We start from the raw sequence: 6876 nt of genomic DNA, 5'->3' as shown, positions 1-6876 counted from the left end.
GTTGTACAAAACCGACAGTAAAAGAGGCAAAAACAAATCTTAAGAGTGAGAGGATAGAAATAGCACACATAGAACAGATTTACCACTTCTTAGACTTGCGTTCAATGAGAAGGACAGATCTATAACTAACATTTCTGTGTGAATTTGGTTGGGTCGCCCAAAAGGTAACATATTGCACCTTTAAGAGTGTCCTACACAGCATCATGAGGCACTCAGACTTTTAATATTACATATTGTTTTGGGGGTCTTAAAGAGACTCACTACTTTTTAACCTCTTAACCAGTCTCATCACATTATACTCACCTTTCAAAGTTTCATTGCCTTTTAATAACTAGATGGCTACCCCAACCATCTTTTTACATAACAACATCAGAGGTATAAGAAGCAATCAAGAAGAACTGATCCAATTACTCCAAGAAAACAATGTGATGATCGCTTCCATAAATGAAACTTTGTTAAGCACAACCACATGTTTTCGGATCCCTGGAGGGGGTTGTGGCACAGCTTTTAAAAGGTGGGCGTTGAATACTCTGAAGCTGTTTTAGATTTCACTAAAGAACATTTCAACAATAACGAGTGCATAGCTGCAAGTCATTTTAAATGCTCACATCACTGTCCACTCACAATAACACCCTCAGAAAAACGAATCCCTGCTCTCTCAGAAAACAACAACGACACCATCAGCATCAGAGATTTTAATGACAAAAACAGACTTCAACTGTAACACCACAAGCCAGTCTGGGAAAGAAAATCCTCAAGAATACAAACCTCACCATCATCAATAACGACTAGCCCACGCACATCCACTCCTCTACTTCCACGGCAGATATCCTTGACCTAGTCCTCTGCTCCCCAGACCTGGCTGCCAAACTCCTTAAATTTTCCATCAGCCATGAAGTCGGAAGTGACCACCTTCCCATCCTCACCTCCTTTTCCCTTCAACTTCAACAAACATCTGCAAAACAATGACACAACTATAAGAAAACCACCCGGGAGAACTACAGACAGTGTGCATGCAACATAAACATTAGTCACAGAGAAACCTCAGATGCTGGATCAGCTAGCGGAGAGGCTGGGGAATGTCCTCATCCAGGCCCGAGAGGAGACTATCCTTCTAACCACAACAACAACTCCAACTCACCTCCACCTTATCAAATACAAAAGAAAATGAAGGAGAGAATCCATCAAGACCAGATACCCCCCCACACCAAAACATAAATAAACCAGCTCCAGAACCACATCAAACTTACCCTGCATTACCAGATGGAATGGAATGCATTCTACAAACAGCTTGACAAAGATTCGAACTCTGGCAGAAAATAAATACTATTAATGGAAACACAAGTAACAACTCAATATCGTAACAACTCAATAACGGCCCAAGGTCAACCCATAGAGAATAACGAAGGAAATAACATCTACAAAATGTGCACTTCTGCCCCAACATCCCCCCCCCAAAAATGAAACAGAGAAATACAAAAAGCAACACCACTCACCTGCCATCCGACACTTACTGTACCTCCCTCCTGATTCCAGCAGACCACCAACTCATACATGCTGTAACAATCACAAAAACACCACTTTCCTCTAAAATGACACGGACCTCTTCCCTGGCACCAGCAGACCAGTCATTCAGAGTTGTGACTCTCACAGAAATCAGGACACACTTAAAGAAAATGAAAAGCACCTGGGGAAGACAACATTGACACCATACTACTAAAACAAGCACCTGAAGAATTCCTGCACCTGCTCTCCAACCTGTTCACCTCATGTCTCGCCCGCTTCACACAACCCTGGAAAACAGCAGTTGTCACCATGATCCACAAACCTGGCAAAGACTGACAATGTTTCAAGCTATCGACGAATCCGCTTCCTCAGACATGTGGGGAAACTATTTGAAAGGGTACTCACCTCCAGAATTAGCTGCCATGTAGAAGACAGGGTCATTCTTGGACGACACCAGGCAGGCTTCTGAAGAAACAGATCAACAACATAAAATGTATTCCAATGGTCTTAAAATACTGTAAGACATTTTTCAACTGTTTAATTTGGTAGAAAAGGCATTTGATAAAAAAAAAGTGGCACAATGGACTGGGCCATAGACTAACAGACACCAATCTCCAACTCCCGCACTCAAATCAGAAACATAAATCTCAAGCTTCCTCCATAAGCGCCAAACCCTTTAAAAAAAACACTGTGCATCCTATTCACCAGAAATGCAAACCTCAAATCAAAGAAACCCATAATCCTCAAATTGTACGTACGAAACAAAAACAATCTAAAATACGTTCCTGAGGGTTACATTTGAAAGCAACATATTGTGGATGATCCACATTGGGAACACAGAAAGAAGGACGGAAGAGGATCAATCACTTAAAAGCACTTTGTGGAAGGAAACATGGTGCAGCACCTGAAACCATTTTAACCTCTTGCGACGAGCAATCCCGGATCCGGGATCGTAATAAAAGTCTCAAATGCATTAGCATAACGCAGCGGACATAAATACCCCTAGAAACTTTTCCTATTCATGAAAATCGCAAATGAAATGAAATAAATATATTCAAACACAAGCTTAGCCTTTTGTTAACATCACTGTCATCTCATATTTTAGCTAAATCAGATCCCTCTTCGAATACGCACTACTCGTCTGGATCACAGCCTTCACACCACAAATGAACCGACGACAAAGAATCCATAACCGAGAAATAAACCTGGCCTTCAAAATACCCATATACATCAACAACAAATACATCCATCATATATCCAGAATCAAGGCCATCAAAGATGGACAAGCAATAAAGGACAGAGATATCTGAACAGAGCGATCCATTACCCATTCCTCAAGAAACTGTACAAGAAGCACAATGGGCCACAGAAACACCTCTGTTAATCATGTTCCAGAAGTCAAAGCCAGATACAAAACACATCCTCACATCCCACACAACATCATCATACCTCACTTATAAACATAAACCTAATTAAAACTTCTTGATGCACCCATCCCGTTAGCGGGATCATTGTCGTCAACCACCGCTAAAATTGCAGAGAGCCAAATTCAAATTAAATTACTAAAAAATATTTAATTCTCATGAAATCACAAGTGCAATATAGCAAACACACAGCTTAGCTTGTTAATCCACCTGGTGTGTCATATTTCAATAAAGTTTTTTGGCGAAAGCATACCAAGCGTTTATGTAAGCACATCTCTCTCAGTAGACAAAATATTACAAACCTCTAGCAGCCAAGTAGATTGGTCACGAAAGTCAGAAAAGCAATAAATTAAATTGCTTACCTTTGATGATCTTCGGATGTTTGAACTCACGAGACTCCCAGTTACACAATAAATGTTCCATTTGTTCCATAAAGATTATTCTTATATCCAAAATACCTCCATTTGGTTGGTGCGTTATGTTCAGAAATCCACAGGCTCGAGCGGTCACGACATCGCAGACGAAAATTCCAAATAGTGTCCGTGATGGTCGTAGAAACATGTCAGTTTTTTATAATCAATCCTCAGGTTGTTTTTACAATATATAATCGATAATATATCAACCGGGAATGCAGCTTCTTCAATAGGAGAGAGAGAGAAAGAGAGAAAGAAAATGGCGCACCAAGCTGTTGTGCATACAACACGCTGCTGGCACCCAGCCATACAATGACCCGATGTGATCTTTCACGCTAATTTCTCAAAATAAAAGCCTGCAACTATGTCTAAAGACTGTTCACATCATGGGGAAGCCATAGGAAAAGGATTCTGGTTGATAACCCTTTAAATAGAGCGAAGGCAGGCTATGGAACATGGAGCTTTCAAAATAGAGGCCACTTCCCGGTTTGATTTTCCTCAGCTTTTCGCCAGCAATATCAGTTCTGTTATACTCACAGACAATATTTTGACAGTTTTGGAAACTTTACAGAGATAGAAAACAATCTAATTATATGCATATTCTAGATTCTGGGCCTGAGAAATAGGCAGTTTAATATGGGTACGTTTTTCATCCAAACATCAAAATACTGCCCCCTACACTCAAGATTAACATGTAATCTTTCCCCTACCCCCAACCCTTACCCTAATCTGGGTTAGAATCCTCACCCTCACACATCCTAAACATGACTATTGGCATCTACAAACAGTTATTTGCACTTCTTCCTTTCTAAACTCCTTTACTATTCTAACTACTCAATTCAATTCAAGGGCTTTATTGGCATGGGAAACATGTGTTAACATTGCCAAAGTAAATGAGGTAGATAATATATAAAGTGAAATAAACTATAACAATTAACAGTAAACATTACACATACAGAAGTTTCAAAACAATAAAGACATTACAAATGTCATATTATATATATATACAGTGTTTTTTTAAATGTGCCTTTATTTAACTAGGCAAGTCAGTTAAGAACAAATTCTTATTTTCAATGACAGCCTAGGAACAGTGGATTAACTGCCTGTTCAGGGGCAGAACGACAGATTTGTACCTTGTCAGCTCAGTGATTTGAACTTGCAACCTTCCGGTTACTAGTCCAACACTCTAACCACTAGGCTACCCTGCCGTTTCAACAATGTACAAATGGTTAAAGGACACAAGATTAAATAAATAAGCATAAATATGGGTTGTATTTACAATGGTGTTTGTTCTTCACTGGTTGCCCTTTTCTCGTGGCAACAGGTCACAAATCCTGCTGCTGTGATGGCACACTGTGGAATTTCACCCAGTAGATATGGCAGTTTAACAAAATTGGATTTGTTTTCAAATTCTTTGTGGATCTGTGTAAACTGAGGGAAATATGTCTCTCTAATATGATCATACTTTGGGCAGGAGGTTAGGAAGTGCAGCTCAGTTTCCACCTCATTTTGTGGGCAGTGAGCACATAGCCTGTCTTCTCTTGAGAGCCATGTCTGCCTACGGTGGTCTTTCTCAATAGCAAGGCTATGCTCACTGAGTCTGTACATAGTCAAAGCTTTCCTTCATTTTGGGTCAGTCACAGTGGTCAGGTATTCTGCCGCTGTGTAGGGCCAAATAGCATTCTAGTTTGCTCTGTTTTTTTGTTAATTCTTTCCAATGTGTCAAGTAATTATCTTTTTGTTCTCATGATTTGGTTGGGTCTAATTGTGCTGCTGTCCTGGGGCTCTGTAGGGTGTGTTTGTACTCTCCCACTAACTTATCTTGTTGGCAATTCTTTCCTTTATAAAATATCCTTTTATTTTAGCTAATCTAAGATTGTTTTAAAATGCCTTACTTCTTAGCACTGATATATTTTAACTTATTAAAGTTTGTTTTAATAGAAATCATGTTGGAAATAAGTTAGCCAGTTGCGTTTTGATTATGACCCACGAACACCGACCCTAATGCACCCTTAATACAAACCCTCAAGTTAACCCCGCCCTTCCTCCTTGCCCCTGCCTGCCTTGCTTTCTCCTCTCATCCCATGAGATGACATGGATAGAACAGTGCAGAAGGTCTGAATTAGCCAATCCGACTCCAGTCCTACCTACAGGTTATAGAAAAGACCAGAATCAAATCAAATTTATTTATAAAGCCCTTCTTATATTATCTGATATCTCAAAGTGCTGTACAGAAATCCAGCCTAAAACACCAAACAGCAAGCAATGCAGGTGTAGAAGCACGGTGGCTAGGGAAAACTCCCTAGAAAGGACAGAACCTAGGAAGAAACAGAGAGGAACCAGGCTATGAGGGGTGGCCAGTACTCTTCTGCCTGTGCCGGGTGGAGATTATAACAGAACATGGCCAAGATGTTAAAATGTTCATAGATGACCAACAGGGTCAAATAATAATGTTAATCACAGGTCAGCACCTCAGGAGTAAATGTCAGTTAGCTTTTCGTATCCGATCACATTGACTGTCTCTACCGCTCCTGCCGTCTCTAGTGAATTGAAAACAGCAGGTCTGGGACAGGGAGTACGTCCGGTGAACAGGTCAGGGTTCCATAGCCGCAGGCAGAACAGTTGAAACTGGAGCAGTAGCACGACCAGGTGGACTGGGGACAGCAAGGAGTCACCAGGCCAGGTAGTCCTGAGGTATGGTCCTAGGGCTCAGGTCCTCCGAGAGAGAGAGAAAGAAAGGAGAGAATGAAAGGAGAGAAAGAAAGAAACAGAGAGAGAAAGGAGAGAAAGAGAGAGAGCATACTTAAATTCACACAGGACACCGGATAAGACAGGAGAAATCCTCCAGATATAACTGACTGACCCTAGCCCCCCGACACAAACCACTGCAGCAAAAATACGGGAGGCTGAGACCGGAGGGGTCGGGAGACGCTGTGGCCCCATCCGACGATACCCCCTGGCAGACCATTTCATAAAAATGTAGCTCTGAAGGAGAAAGCCCTGCCTCCAGCTGTTTGCTTAGAAATTCTAGGGACAATAAGGAGGCCTGCGTCTTGTGACCGTAGTGTACGTGTAGGTATGTACGGCAGAAGCTCTGAACTATCCGCTCAGACCCCGGCCCTACCTACCAACAGGTTATGGAAAATGTGCTCTTTAAGTATTTCTCCAGTAGGTTTCCTGAAGGAGAAAGCCTCCACTTCTATGTCAAAGATAATCAAATAAAATCACTAAAGTAAATATTACAGGAGTTTCCGTAAAAATACTACAGCATATTAGTGTGCAAAAATACTACATAACAGTATACTACATTAAATACTACAGAATTCACTGTAGTGCTTTGCAAACTTTAGTTAGCCTGAAAAAAAACACTATTGTGAATGCGATAGTATTTACACCATATTATTAACTGGGTGGTTTGAGCCCTGAATGATGATTGGCTGACAGCCGTGGTATATCAGACCGCATACCACTAGTATGACAAAACATGTATTTTGTCTGCTCTAATTACATTGGCAACCAGTTTATAATAGCAA

At 40.9% G+C, this 6876-nt stretch overlaps 1 pseudogene; it reads left to right on the top strand.

Annotated features, from left to right (window-relative positions):
- Positions 1–6485: 6485 nt before the first annotated feature.
- Positions 6486–6538, top strand: LOC118396782 (uncharacterized; annotated as a pseudogene).
- The last annotated feature ends 338 nt before the right edge of the window (positions 6539–6876 follow it).

Source organism: Oncorhynchus keta, chromosome 17 (genome assembly GCF_023373465.1).
Source record: "Oncorhynchus keta strain PuntledgeMale-10-30-2019 chromosome 17, Oket_V2, whole genome shotgun sequence".
Classification (NCBI taxonomy): Eukaryota; Metazoa; Chordata; class Actinopteri; order Salmoniformes; family Salmonidae; genus Oncorhynchus; species Oncorhynchus keta.
Note: the sequence above shows the minus strand (reverse complement) of the source record. Positions and strands in the feature narration are given on the sequence as shown.